The sequence below is a fragment of the Sus scrofa genome, chromosome 7 (genome assembly GCF_054392235.1).
Source record: "Sus scrofa isolate SSC_HxYL_T2T_F1_AM1 chromosome 7, Sscrofa_HxYL_maternal_Yorkshire_Landrace_v2.0, whole genome shotgun sequence".
NCBI classification, from domain to species: domain Eukaryota; kingdom Metazoa; phylum Chordata; class Mammalia; order Artiodactyla; family Suidae; genus Sus; species Sus scrofa.
Genome location: NC_139389.1, coordinates 14,302,814 through 14,318,706, shown reverse-complemented (window position 1 = coordinate 14,318,706; position 15,893 = coordinate 14,302,814). Strand labels below are relative to the sequence as shown.

The window sequence follows — 15,893 nt, the reverse complement described above, 5'->3', positions numbered from 1 at the left end:
TTGAAGATATAGGTTTCCTATAACATTATTGCTTTTGATATAAAATTTTAAGATGGTATAATCAAATAGTAATTATAAAGATTATTGAAATTACTTAGCCTCTCTAAGTTAAGCCAATATTTGAGAAGTAGAGAAAATCATTCTAACAGAAGAAAGTAATTGCCTAATTTTAAAGAAAGAGAAAGGGAGAAAATGAAAAGAATAAGATGTTTGATTTTCTGGACTTAGCGTTAACCACTTAAAAATGTTTCATTCTCCTTGAATTTGCTGGGGGAAAAAAAGACAGGAGCAATCTTCCTGGGTACTCTTTTTTGCCATGGTCTTTAAAATCATCTCTTATTCTGAACCGTCCCCCTCAGTGGCCTCTGAGTCTTCTAATGTTTCCTTTCTTACATCTCCACAGTCTTTTGAAAAATGTCTAATGATTCTAAGCGTCTTTTCAAAGTGTCCCAACATGTGATATTTCTAAATCCAGGCAAATTGCTTTAATGTTGCAGAGGATGAAATAAGAGCAAGATGCAAATAAGCAGGGTACTCAAGACTGGGTCACGAAGAGGGCATGTTGCCAAAAACTGTGGTTTGATAAACTCACAGGTGACATCCCTTCACTCAAGGCCTGAATGTGAGCTTTATTCTGCAACATGGCAATGAAACCTTCTGCTTCAAATCTAGTCAAATATGGCAGCAACCTATTATCCAACTTCTGCTTTTGAAAAGGCTACTACTACAGATTATTCTGAATCTCTTCTGTTATACCCTTATCCACAATCACGGTGCACATTTCTCCACTGTGTGTCCTGGGAGGCTGACCTGTATGGACCACTCCATCCATAAGCTTCTCATACTCTGACTTCTGGTTATATTCACTGGGAGAACACATTAGAGTAGACAGGAAATCAGAGAGTAGCCAGAAATCAATGTAGACTACTCTATCAGCAAGCTTCTTATATACTCCAGTGAGAGAAACCAATAGAGTAGACAGGAAGTCAGAAAGCAGAAAAAATAAAGGTCAGGCAGTCATTTAGCCAGCTCCCTCTCTACCATCACTGCAGAATGGATTCAGTTCCTAGATGAAGGTCACAGCTCCTGTCAAGCAGCCCTCTCGACATATTTTTTTCTTTCAGGATTCTGAGAACCCCTCCTCTCCTCAGTCATTCTGGGTTGTATTTTGTGGTTTCTCTACAATCTGAACACACTGTTGTAAATAGTCCCCTTATTAAACTCTATTAAAATTACCCAATTTCCTGCCAGGATCTTGACTGATATAGATTGTATTCAATTTCCACTCTGAGAACAAATCAAGAGGATGAAGCTGTAGCTGCAGATCCAAAGTCAAGAGAAAAAAGTCCACACAGAAGGCACAACATCCTGGCTTGAGGAAATAGCAGTGATCTCTGAAAGCTGTCAAAGTAGAATAAAGCAGAATGAACAATATAATGTTTCCTAACAACAAGACACAAAATAATTCTAAGTGTCTTTAAAAGTAATTTAGAAGGATTTAGGAGTTCCCGTCGTGGCTCAGTGGTTAACAAATCTGACTAGGAACCATGAGGTTGCAGGTTCGATTCCCTGGGCTTGTTCAGTGGGTTAAGGATCCGACATTGCCATGAGCTGTGGTGTAGGTCGCAGACGTAGCTCAGATCCCGCATTGCTGTGGCTCTGGCATAGGCTGGCAGCTGCACCTCCAATTAGACCCCTAGCCTGGGGACCTCCATATGCCGCGGGTGAGGCCCTAGAAAAGGAAAAAAAAAAAAGACACAAATTCTAGGTAGCAAAATATAAAATACTTAACCTAATAATGATTTTTATAATTCTAGAACATTTTTCCTGTCTAGTATTATAGTATTTTAAACTATTTCAAGAGGAAACAGAATAGAAATCTTTAAGTTTTTCCTCCACTCCTTGCCCATTAGTTTATTCATTCGTTTATTTTAAGCCTTCATGTTTCTAAATAGACACTCATTTTTAACCTCATTCAAGAACTGGGAAAGCTGAAGCATGGTGAGATTACTTAGCTCATCAGTATTGGGATTAAACTTCCATTGAAGTTCAACTCTTCCTAAAATTGATAACTCTCAGCCTACCTACTGAAACTATGTGAATATCATGACTCAAAGATAGTATCAAGTAATTCTTTAAGAAGTATTCTTCTGACCCACAGTGCTGATACACTTATTTTGCACTCACATTTTAATAGTCCATTTGGTCCTAATCCAAGACACAGCCCTGAGCTAGAGCCCTAAATGAATTCCCTTACACTCTTCATTTCTTCTAGGGAATTGGACTAATTACAGTGACTACTTTGGAGAGAGCAATAGTTTGAAAACATTGCCTGAGGGAAACAAAAGTTGTTCTATTTCATAATTAGGCATCTCTGTCCCAGGGGCATTTTATAGTCATGGTTTGAAATAACAGCGATTATTTTATTACAATTTTCTATTTTTTCACATAAAAATATTTAGAACATGTTTTTAGCTGAGTTTTATTAGTCATAATGCCAGGAAGAGCCTAACATTATGGATGATGGAATTATCTTTGAGGGCTTCCCTTTAGTGTTATTTCTTCCTTATAGTCTACATTCTCTCAGTGTTTGGTACTAGAACTGAAATACAAAGTGGAAATTGAATATTTTCTATCTGCTTGGGGAAGTGACCTATACGCAAGGATAAAGTGAACCACGCCCAAATGTCTTTCCAGTCCCTTGCCCCTAATCAGCATTATATCTTCTTTGCCACATGTATAGCTACTTATGCCTGGGGTAATGATATAGTAAGAAGAACTGGAAACATGGAATCAATTCAGCAGACACAGAAGTAACAATTCAAAAACAATTGACATTAAATAATGCCTTTATCAGGCAATTGAATTAAATTTCCCTCCTGGGAGATCTAATAACCAGAAGGTTGTGTGCATGCACTGGCACACATGTGTTTGTAGAAAACAGAATAATGAAGTCATGGAAACAGAATGGACTGTCTAATATATCTAGGTAATTCTTTAATACAAAACAGGAATAGCCTCTATAACAGCCATTAAACTTCTGAGTAAATTCTTCTAAGGACAGGGCATAAGTTACCTTACACACCTACTCATACTCTATGGGAATATTATTCCTCATGTAGAGACAAAATCTTATTTCCCTTTAACCTCTGCACACTGACACCAGCTCTTCCTTTCGGAGATAAATAGAAAAATCTTAATCCTCCTAATACATCACAGCCCTACAAGTGTTTAAAAAGTAGTTATCAAGACCCTCATAGTGAAAGGTATCATTTTTTGCTAGCCAGTGCCCATCCTTCTGATAACAGCATCTAATTTTCCTTTAGTGCCACACCTCCCTCACTGTTAATCCATGTGGGTGTTTGCAAGAGTTGGAGGTACACCCTGCTAGAACGGGTATGTGACCCAGGCCTGGCAATAAACATGTACAAATTTCCTGCCACAATAGTCAGTTTATAACTGGACGTTTAACAAAAGCTAATTCAATGAAACCGGTTCTTCTTATTTCTTTACAGAACCCTTGAGAAAGGAAAAGTTGTCTTTCCACTGTCATTGTTAGAGGGATGCAAACTCAAAATTTCAGGTACCTTCTCATGGAGAGGTTTTTGCCTGATAATGAAACCAAATAAATCCAAGCCAAAGACAGTGAAAAATGATCAGATGACATGCTTCAAAGTCTGGATATCAGTGGAACTTTACACCAGGCCTTTCCAGTTACATAAATCAATCCACTTCACTTTTTGCATAAGTCAGTATGAGTCATTTACAACTAAAAGAGTTCTGAGTAATGGAGCTTTTCTGGGGTTTATCCTTTTTTTTTTTTTTTTTCACTTCGCTCAACTTTCTTTCTTACTGTAGTTAAATATATACATAAATTTTACCATTTTAACCATTTTTAAGTTTACAGTTCGATGGCATTAAGTACATTCGCATTGTTATAGAACCATAACTACCATTCATACCCAGAACTTCTTCCTCTTCTGCAAATGAAACTCTATACCCACTAAACACTCACCCTCCCAATCCCCTGTACTCTCAGTCCCTGACAATCACCATTCTCCTTTCTGTCTGTATGAATTCGAGACATACTAGGCACCTCATACGTGAAATCATACAATATTTGCCCTTTTGTGACTATCTTATTTCACTTAGCATGATGTCTTAAAAGTTCATCTATGTTGTACTATGTGTCTGAATTTCTTTCCTTTTTCAGGCTGAATGATAACCCATTGCATGTATATACCACATTATGCTTATCCATTCATTCATCAATGGATACTGAATTGCTTCTACTTTTTGACTATGGCTTTTATTCTCTCTAAGAGCATCATAGTTCTTCCAACTATTCTTTAATTGGTATGTGTTCCTAGCTTTTCACCAACTCAATAAACTCATTTCTTGACCTGTTCCAGTAAGAATGAGCTTTAAAAACTCTTACCCAGAACTAAACCCAAATTATGAGCTATTCACAACTTATTTGAATATGATAATTCTATCACCTCATTTTAATATTCCATGAATAATACTGTTTTTTGTTTTTTGTTTGTCTTTTTGTCTTTTTAGGATCGCACCCAAGGCATATGGAGGTTCCCAGGGTAGGGGTTGAATCCGAGCTACAGCTGCCGGCCTACACCACAGTCATAGCAATGCCAGATCCAAGCCACGTCTGTGACCCAAACCACAGCTCATGGCAATGCCGGATCCGTAACCCACTGATAGAGGCCAGAGATCAAACCCGCAACCTCATGGTTCCTAGTTGGATTCATTTCTACTGCGCCACATTAGGAACTCCAAATATTCCATGAATAATATTGTGATAGCTAGTTTTCTAAGTCAACTTGGCTAGGCTATGATACCCAGTTATCTGGTTAAATACCAATCATATGTTGCTGTGAAGGGTAGACTTTAAGTAAAGCTGATAATCCTCCATAATGGAGTGAGCCTTATCCAATCAGTTGAAGACCTTAAAGAAAAGACTGAGGTCCCCATAGAGAAAAGAATGCTGACTCCAGACTGCTTTCAGACTCAAAACTACAATATTGACTCCTGCCAGAATTTCTAGGCTGACTGATTTCAGATTTGCCAGCCATCCCCCAATTAGTGTGTGTGTGTGTGTGTGTGCGTGTGTGTGTGTGTCCTACTGGTTCTGTTTTCTCTACTGAACTCTGATACAAATAAGTATAGCATACTCTTTCCTTACGTGAAGCTCTCAGACAATAGAGATACTCAATCCTTTTACTGGCATGAAGACTCCTCATCTTATAATTACTCAATTCATTGTTTTAAACTAAGCTCTTTATACTTTACATCTATGCCTTCTACTAGGATTTCAATCAATTGAGTTTTTTTAAGATTCCTTCATCCAGCATATTCATTAAGGTTCCCAGTTTGGGACTTAACACACATTTGATAAGAAGGCTTTGATCTCTTCATTCTAGTAATTAGAAAAATGTTCATTAAACTACAGTTTATACTGGAGTCCTGTTGAATACAACTTGAGGCTCCCATCAATCAGTATCCTATTGTGTGAGCTTTTTAGCCAGTTGTTAATCCACTTAGCAGGATTATCACCCAGCCCATACTTCTCCATCTTGCCTGTAAGAATATAAAATTTTCCAATGCATGCCCTGTGGAAATAAAATAGCCTATGTTCACAAAATTCTTTCCATCTTTGAATCTAATAACCTATGTAAAAATAGTTACTTGGACATAAATTATTGTTTGTGGACTCATGCTAGTTTTAACCAGTCAGTGTTTTCTTCTGTGAAGAGTTCTCATAAACAATTCATCTAAAATTTTGCCAGATTGCCATCAAATACTAGCATAGTAAGCTTAGATCCTATAGTTTTGCTCATTTTTAGATACATAATGCTCCTCAAAGATTAGCAATATTGTTTCCATGTTGCATCTCCAAATTCTTTCCTGAAAAGTACTTCATCAAAGAATTAACAGTTTCACTCATTTGAAGGAAAGTGCTTCTCACTTTCTTGTGTTTAAGTTCCCTTCTACTCATGTTCATTTTGCTTTTTTTGGTTTAAATGTTTTTCTCCTTGACAGAGAAGATAGAGATAAAACTAGGTTAAGTAAGAGGAAAATAACAAGCAAAAAGTAGATTAACAGAAAAAATAACCAGGTGACTTTATCTTTGTTCTGTTAAAAAGTACATAAGATCTAATACTAAAAACATCTAAACTCCAATGGGTAAATGGTCAAGGGAAATGAATAAATAATTCATGAAAGAGGGAATATAGCTGATCACAAAACATGGGAACGGTTGCACCTTCAGAGTATTCCAATAATATGTAAAGATAAAGACTTTTAAGTTGACCTATAAAGTTAGCTAAATGTTCCTTTTAAATATAACACACAACATTGGCAGTGAAAATTATCACTTGTATTTTTGCATATACATATAATGTATCATCACATCTACTAACAACAAAAATATAACCTGCTACCGCTCTTTTGCAAAGTTATGTGGCAGTATTCACAACACCCCCAAGAAAACATTTTGGTATGCAGGAAAATCTTTAGGCACAAAGATTTTTATTGCATATTTATTTACGATTAAGTATAAGTAACAACAAGGAATATGAAATAACTTATGGCTCATTATCATAATAGGATACTATGTAGGCATTAAAATGATGATTACTATGAATTTGATACAAGAAAAACTCTTATAATTTTGATTTTAAAAAGGCAATGTGCATAGGCTATATAATAACAACCATGTTATATAAACTAGCAAAAGCCTAAGAAAATAACAAGCCAAAACTAACACAGTTTTGACATACTAGATGCTAAATTTCTTATGAAGAATGTGAATGATTTTTATGAGTGAAAGAACAGCATCAGGGTTTTTTCAACTGGTTTTATTTTCAAAACTGGGTTAAAGGATTCTGTTTTTTCCAAAACTAATAGGATCTGGGTGTATATTTTATAATAGCCAGTTAAACAGTCAAGAGAAATGATGAAAGTGATCACAATTTCAGAGTAACATGAGAGGGAAAAAGATAATGAGTCAGTCAAATTATGTCATAATCTTAAAAGATAAAAAAGCTCTTCTTTTTTCCATCACCATCACCCTCAAAAAATACATCTTCCTAATCACGTTCTGCCATAGATTCTTTCCAGCCACACTTAAAGCATTGTAACTGCTCCTCAAAAAGATTTCAGTCATGCATTAACAGTTAAATCACAGTAAGCTCATAGCAGAGCCCTTAGCATGATAGACTGATGAATTTTATTAAGGACAAGAGACATAAGAAGATAATTTGCCACATGTAAAGCAACATCCCCCTTCACTTCTGAAATGCACTTCTGTGAGCCCTGAACACAGAATTCATGTGAATGCAGGAAATGTCAATACACACTTAATACTTTTAATTCCTTTTATGAAACCATACTCTCAGAATTAATACCATTCTATACTTAGCAGGAATGAGCAAATTCATTCAACTTGAGCCTTACAATATTTTAGAGATATCCTTGAGCATCCCTCTAGTACTCAAATGCCACAAGATGTTCAATACCTCTAATTGTAGAAATATGTAGTATGAGATGAGAAGAAAAAAGTGATTCCTATATAGAAGAAAGAAAGAAACTAAGATTATACTGTGATCCACACTAGAAATGAAATTGAAGAGGTCATAAAATCACTCCCTACAAATAAAAGTCCAGGACCAGATGGCTTCACAAGTGAATTCTATCAAACATATAAAGAGGATTGGTGCCCATCGTCCTTAAACTCTTTCAAAAGGTTGAAGAAGGAATACTCCCAAAGACATTCTATGAGGCCACCATCACCCTCATTCCAAAACCACAGAGATACCACCAAAAAAGAAAACTATCACCCAATATCATTGATGAATATAGATGCAAAAATTCTCAACAAAATCTTAGCCAACCGAATCCAACAACATATCAAAAAAATTATACACCATGACCAGGTTGGGTTCATCCCACGTTCATAAGGATGGTTCAACATATGCAAATCAATCAGCATCATACGCCACATTAACAAAAAAAAAAAGTCAAAAATCATATGATCATCTCAACAGACGCAGAAAAAGCATCTGACAAAGTTCAACATCCATTCATGATCAAGACCCTCGCCAAAGTGGGTATAGAGGGAACATTCCTGAATATCATCAAAGCCATTTATGATAAACCCACAGCAAATATAATCCTCAATGGGGAAAAACTGAAAGCCTTCTCACTCAAATCTGGAACAAGACAGGGATGCCCACTCTCACCACTGCTCTTCAACATAGTTTTGGAAGTCCTAGCCACAGCAATTAGACAAACAAAAGAAATAAAAGGCATCCATATAGGAAAAAAAGAGGTAAAACTGTCACTGTATGCAGATGACATGATACTATACATAGAAAACCCTAAGGACTCAACCCAAAAACTACTGGAACTGATTCATAAATTCAGCAAAGTAGCAGGATAGAAGATTAACATTCAGAAGTCAATTGCATTTCTGTACACCAGCAATGAAATATTAGAAAAGGAATACAAAAATACGATACCTTTCAAAATTGCACCTCACAAAATCAAATACCTCGGAATACACCTGACCAAGGAGGTAAAGGACCTATATGCCGAGAACTATAAAACTTTAATCAAAGAAATCAAAGAAGATGTAAAGAAATGGAAAGATATTCCATGTTCCTGGATTGGGAAAATCAATATTGTAAAAATGGCCATACTACACAAAGCAATCTACAGATTCAATGCAATCCCTATCAAATTACCCAGGACATTTTTCACAGAACTACAACAAACAATCCAAACATTTATATGGAACCACAAAAGACCCAGAATCGCCAAAGCAATCCTGAGAAACAAAAACCAAGCAGGAGGCATCACTCTCCCAGACTTCAAGAAATACTACAAAGCCACAGTCATCAAAACAGTGTGGTACTGGTATCAAAACAGACACACAGACCAATGGAACAGAATAGAGAATCCGGAAATAAACCCTGACACCTATGGTCAATTAATCTTTGACAAGGGAGGCAACAACATAAAATGGGAAAAGGAAAGTCTATTCAGCAAGCATTGCTGGGAAACCTGGACAGCTGCATGCAAAGCAATGAAACTAGAACACACCCTCACACCATGCACACAAATAAACTCCAAATGGCTGAAAGACTTAAATATACGACAGGACACCATCAAACTCCTAGAAGAAAACATAGGCAAAACACTCTCTGACATCAACATCATGAATATTTTCTCAGGTCCGTCTCCCAAAGCAATAGAAATTAGAGCAAAAAGAAACCCATGGGACCTCATCAAACTGAAAAGCTTTTGCACAGCAAAGGAAACCCAAAAGAAAACAAAAAGACAACTTTCAGAATGGGAGAAAATAGTTTCAAATGATGCAACTGACAAGGGCTTAATCTCTAGAATATATAAGCAACTTATACAACCCAACAGCAAAAAAACCAATCAATCAATGGAAAAATGGGCAAAAGACCTGAATAGACATTTCTCCAAGGAAGATATACAGATGGCCAACAAACACATGAAAAAATGGTCAACATCGCTGATTATAAGAGAAATGCAAATCAAAACTACCATGAGATACCACCTCACACCAGTCAGAATGGCCATCATTAATAAATCCACAGATAACAAGTGCTGGAGGGGTTGTGGAGAAAAGGGAACCCTCCTGCACTGTTGGTGGGAATGTAAACTGGTACAGCCACTATGGAGAACAGTTTGGAGATACCTTAGAAATCTATACATAGAACTTCCATATGACCCCGCAATCCCACTCTTGGGCATCTATCCGGACAAAACTCTACTTAAAAGAGACACATGCACCCGCATGTTCATTGCAGCACTATTCACAATAGCCAGGACAGGGAAACAACCCATATGTCCATCGACAGATGATTGGATTCGGAGGAGGTGGTATATATACACAATGGAATACTACTCAGCCATAAAAAAGAACGACATAATGCCATTTGCAGCAACATGGATGGAACTAGAGAATCTCATCCTGAGTGAAATGAGCCAGAAAGACAAATACCGTATGATATCACTTATAACTGGAATCTAATATCCAGCACAAATGAACATCTCCTCAGAAAAGAAAATCATGGACTTGGAGAAGAGACTTGTGGTTGCCTGATGGGAGAGGGAGGGAGTGGGAGGGATCGGGAGCTTGGGCTTATCAGACACAACTTAGAATAGATTTACAAGGAGATCCTGCTGATAGCATTGAAAACTTTGTCTAGATACTCATGTTGCAACAGAAGAAAGGGTGGGGAAAAAATGTAATTGTAATGTATACATGTAAGTATAACTTGATCCCCTTGCTGTACAGTGGGAAAATAAAAAAAAAGATTATACTGTAATCCAAAGGATGACATTTTTTATAAAACTACACTGACAGAGAGAAAACTAAATTCTAGTTATCAGACTTTTAGAAATAAAGGTAATTTTCCATATCCTATATGTAGAGGTAGGAAAGGGGGTATAAAAGGCATATGCATATGAGAAAAAAAGGACAGGTTAAGGCAGAGGATGATTCCCTGAGAGTTGTCTGAGAGGCAACAAACCAAGGAATTAAAATGAGGTTCAAGGACAGGAGAGACTAGATTTGCACTGAACTGACCAATGGGCCAAAGACAAAATGATTGATGGGCAGTAGGGTGAGGAAAATAAAGCAAGGAGCAAAGCACAAGGAAGACAAGGTGAAAGTGCTCAGGAAAGGAAGTCCATTAGTCCAAGGATACAGAGGCATTTCCCTTTTAGTCTTTAGAGGTTCCATACTAAGATTAGTAGAAATAATTAAAAATTATCATTCACATGTTAAAACCTATTCATTTCATTTTACTTCCCAATAATTAAGTGATAAGGAACTGTTGACTTATTTTTTAATAAAAAGAATAAAAGATGAACTTTAAACCAGTGATTTGCCTAAGCCAATGCTTCTACTACCTTCTCTTCAGTGGTGCCCAGTCCTTCAGGATTCTTCTCCTATAGAACCCAGACCCTACACTCCACTCTGCTTCTCATTCTAGGAGGCATCGACCTCTAATTAAGGATTTCGCTAATGCTAGAGTTAATCAGCTGAAATACAGTTTCAGTATAGTTATAAAACTGCCCCTAATTTGGAGAAATTTGGAGAAATCAGTATCCATAGAAACACAGCCACCATCAAAATTGGCTTCTGAGTCTATTTTGACTACATGACTTTATATCACAAATATATGGGATTCTCAGGCTGAGGTAATTTTCTTAGTGTTTTTCATTACCTTTAAATCTCTATACAGATTAATTAAAAATAAATGTAAGTGTCAGTACCAACAATAGGGCAATCTGACAATACATGCCTGTTGATGTGATGCAACAGGAAGTATATAACATCACCGATGGAGAGTTCTGGCCTTAAAAATGCTTATCTTGAAGCTAATCATGGAGAAATAACCAGGCAAATCCAGATTCAACCAAACAATTGGACTTGACTCTGTGAAACTGTCACTGTTATAAAAGACCCTAAAAAACCTGAATCATTGGTTTGAATCATTCCAGATTAAAAGAAATTAAATAGACATGACAACTAAATGCCAAGTGTGATCCTATTTGGATCACCAGACTGAAGAAGAAAAACTAAATGACAGTGCAAGGAGGTTTGGGAAATGTGAGTATAGACTGAATATGATATAATAATAACTGTATAATGACAAATTGGGATCATTTTTTGTACTTATGTAGAATGTCTTTGTTCTTAGAAAACACATCCTAAGCTATTTAAGAGTGATATTTGCAACTTTCTTTCAGACAGTTTAGAAAAAGAAAAAAAAGAAGTGTAAAAAAGAAATATATGCATATGTTTATCTTCCATATACAGAGAGAGAAATCAATGTAGCAAAATGTTACAATTGATGAAGAGTGTATTAGTGATCACAGCTTTTACCATTCTTTCAAATTTTCTATAGGTTTTTTTCTTTCAAAATAAGGTTGGGGAAACCATATACAAAATAAACACATAACCCTGTGACATAATAGGGGAAGCTTAGAAGTCCAAAGAATGAGTTGTGAATACAGCCCTGACAAATGTATCCTGGTGATCCTGGACTATTACGCCTAACTTCTTAGAGCTTTAGTTTCCTTTTCTATAAAGTGGGTAAACTGAATGATCTCCAAGGCCTCTTCCTATAATATTAGTAGGCATTTGGGAATAAACGTAGTCTCACATCTATGCATGTGAATATATATTGACATATGCAGACAGCATAATAAAATTGCTATTTCTCTTCACAAAATTACTCCCTGGTAATTTTATAACTTATAAATTATTCCTCCTCAGCACCTTGGCTAATTGTGTGTGTTTAATGATATTAGCTTACTTGGCACTAAAATTATGTTTCTTGATCCAAGAATCAGACCTCTCATCTACCTTGAAAAAAAGAATAATTCTACACAAAATAGCCAAAAAAAAAAAAAAAAGGAAGAAAGGGCACAAGAGAGAAAGGAGGAAGAGATGGGGGAAAGGAGAGAGGGAGAAGAGTGAAAGGGAAGGGAAGAAGGGAGGAGGAGGAAGCAGGGGAGGGAGGAAGAACATTGCAAGCTGAGCGTTGCTCCAAAAGAATATATGTATTTAACCCCAGAGCTGGGCTGCAAAGTGAGAATTAAGATTCTATTTAGTATTACAAATCCCCTAGGTAACTATCACCAATAGAGAGTTGGAAAAGTGACCATCAGCCACTCCATTAGCCCAGAAACATATATATCTAACATCTGTTTGAGAGCTCAACAGTGTCCACTGGGAAGCAATGGATGGAAGCAAAAATGGACAGGTTCTAAGAAAGACAGTAGGACAGGGTTTTTTTTAATTGTACATATAAGTCTCCCAAAACTTCACTTGATGGACCACTTTCCAAGATTAGAAAAAGTTTCTTAAAGCTATTAAGTAGACCAATTTGACCAATATCCTTAAGCCAAAAAACAAAAACAGAACAAAAGAAAAGCTTCTGTTTATTTTTTAAAAACACAAGAAAGAAGCAGAAAAACTCTATGCTCAAAAAAGTTAAAATTTTAAAAAATCATTCTAACAATTTTCTGTTATGTACTTTTTTGCACATTCTGGTTTTTAGACAATATTCTTTTTTGCTGCATATTCTTATTTTTTACTATGGTTATGAATTATCTTTTAAAATAAATTTATTTAAAATAAATTTAAAACCTTAAAAGGAAACAAAGAAAAAAATCTCCATGTAAAATAACATTATTATTCATCTCTTCTCATTAATGTTAAAAATAACATTATTATTTATTCCATTTGATTTGAAGAAACTTACAGAGCTATCATAAATTGAGTCAGTAAATATACTGACACCCATAAAGTGATTCCATAACTGAAATTTTTTTGAAATATAAGAAACTGTGATAACTAGTGGGAGAATATAGTCATTCTTCCCATCATTGGATTGATTCCCTTCATTATTTTTGTGACTTGCATTGGAGTTGCCATGAACCCACTGAAGAATGAAAAAAAAATTATTTAAAATCCAAAATATGGATATTTGACCTTATCATCATTAGCAAGAAGAGAAATGATTGTGACAGAATGAAGTCTTACTCTGTACAATTCTCCATCAAGGGGCGTAGAGTCCACCCGCTCTCCCAACCTCACCTCTTTATTCTGCCCCCATTTCCTTCACACACCCCAAAAAAACCTTGAAAGGATTCCTATCCACCCAGAGTGACAGTATGACCTTGGCAATATTTCAAATGCAGTATCGATAAGGATTTACTTTATCATAGTGACTGTCCACTTGTGAAGGAATTGAGCTCATCCACTCAGAGGTTAAACTTGTCATGTCAGCTTTCCGTCGGAGCTTCTCATTCTCTGTTAGGGACAATGAGGAACCCAGCATCTTGCCTACAGTAGTCAAAAAGAGTCTACCCAGACCAGGTATTCTACAACACTAAGAGGATAGGTTAAAACCCACACCCTGAAGTAAGACCCATAAGCACACACTTGTATAAACCAATGATAGGGATTACGTAATGTTTCCTATTTCAATCCCTAATTCATCCACATCCAGCAAAAGGTCCCTTCTCTTCTCCAAACTTAATCTGTCCAGAGTGTGCTACTCCTCCTCTGCTTGTCCTTATCTTGCTCTGGAGTAGGTTCAGTGTGCTTGTCCCTAGCTTTTCACTCACAAAGGGTAAAAACTCATTTTAAAGCATGAGTCTTTATAAACTGATTCTCCAGTAGATTTCTCTCCTACCAATATGTTGTACAAACTGCACAAATTGTGCAAAATGTTGACTGAAGAAATGACTGCTTGATGTAGCAAATCTCTCGCTCACTCTTTCCCATGCACCATCCTGATTCATCCCTCTCCCACCAGTTTGTGGTATGATGATAAAAAGGAACATTTTAAATGCCTTTGACTAGGAAATACAATTTCTTATTTGACCTTCACTGAATAATATAACTGTCTTTGGCTAATATCCCCCCCACCCCAAAAGTAGCAGCAGTCTGGGAATGTTTCTTGCAAGCACCACCTAAAATGCAGGGGCTACACTACACTGGTATGTGCACCCCAGCACAAGCTGCTACATGAACCATTTTTTGTGGCATGCAGGCTGATTGATATTCACATGCATCCTGATCATCATCTTACTCTCATGAGCACATCTTCCTTCTCTGCAGGCCTTCTTCCCATCAGCTCAAGTACTGGAAGTTTGGTATCTTGATAAAGAAAGAGGTATAACTATATAACTGCTTCAGATATAACTAAAGCACTGATGTGACTTCAAGATCACCAGAATACCCAGGCCAAGTTCTTCCTTACTCCTTAAAACTCTCCATAAAATATACTGCTCCATCACACACAGGAAAATACTATGTTTAGCTTGTTTAAGTCATCACCTTCATATCACTTCTATATAAAAGGCCAATAAATTACAGAATGTCTACCCACCACCCACCAACATCCTCTGGTGGATCTCACCCATAAGTAGAATTTAACCACAAAATACATTCATCATTCAAAAAAGAACAAATCTAGTGACCCCCCTTTTGGTAAGCAGCCAATCATAACAATAGAGCCAGAACAAAGGGTGTGGCCCAAATGACAGGGAAGGAGTTACAATCCATAAGAGAACTCTTTTCTACCAGAAGTGTTATATTAGCAACTGAGAATTACAACAGTTTATGTAAACTAAACAGTTGGAGCAGTTTGGGGGAAATAAGTGGTAACTACAACCCATTGCCAAACCAATAAACATATAGTCCGGAATGACTCCATTTAGACAGCCAGAGCAGAATCCTGATCAAAGCCAATGAAAAGTTTAAGCAAAGACAGAGCAGAGGCCACTGGCTGAACTGCAACACTATCATTATACCTTTAGGATTTAATGCACATATACATATACAGAGAGAGACAGGAAACTACAAAGAAGCCATCTATTTGTAATCAATATTTTGATAGGCTACATTAAATAATCAATCTTGATTAAAGGCTATAGCCAAGTCTCATTAGCTGCTGTGTTTCCACTTCGATTTTTGTTGGCTTGCTGGATTGTTTGGCCATTTTCACTAACTTCAATTAAGGAAGGAGAAAGAGGAAGAAATTTTGGAATTAGATGAAAACCTTGTGCCCTATTCCTGCAAGTCCTTCTTTCCGTAAAATTGTATTTTCTGGCTTAAAATAAGGTCTCCAATGAATATGACCTATCATTATTTTTAAATAATGATAACTGGCTGTTAAGGAATAAAAAGTGCAAAGTATATATATTTACTCCTCTGCCTTTCCCCACAACTCAATAACCATTAAAGGGCAATGATAGTTCCACAGAAACGGATTTTTTAACTGCAACAGAAAATGCATTAAAAACTTAAACAAGCTAGC

The 15,893-nt window shown here is 36.4% G+C and overlaps 1 protein-coding gene across 12 annotated transcripts in view; it reads right to left on the bottom strand.

Annotated features, from left to right (window-relative positions):
• The window catches only part of LOC110261733 (uncharacterized), a 1,083,992-nt gene that overhangs the window by 928,056 nt on the left and 140,043 nt on the right, over nt 1-15,893 (bottom strand). The window contains exon 3 of one of the 12 annotated variants that reach the window (XR_014809661.1): nt 1,237-1,401. The exons of the other annotated variants lie outside the window; for them this stretch is intronic. The gene's annotated coding sequence lies outside the window, so the exon portion shown is untranslated. The remainder of the gene's footprint in view (nt 1-1,236; nt 1,402-15,893) is intronic. 12 annotated transcript variants of the gene reach the window in all.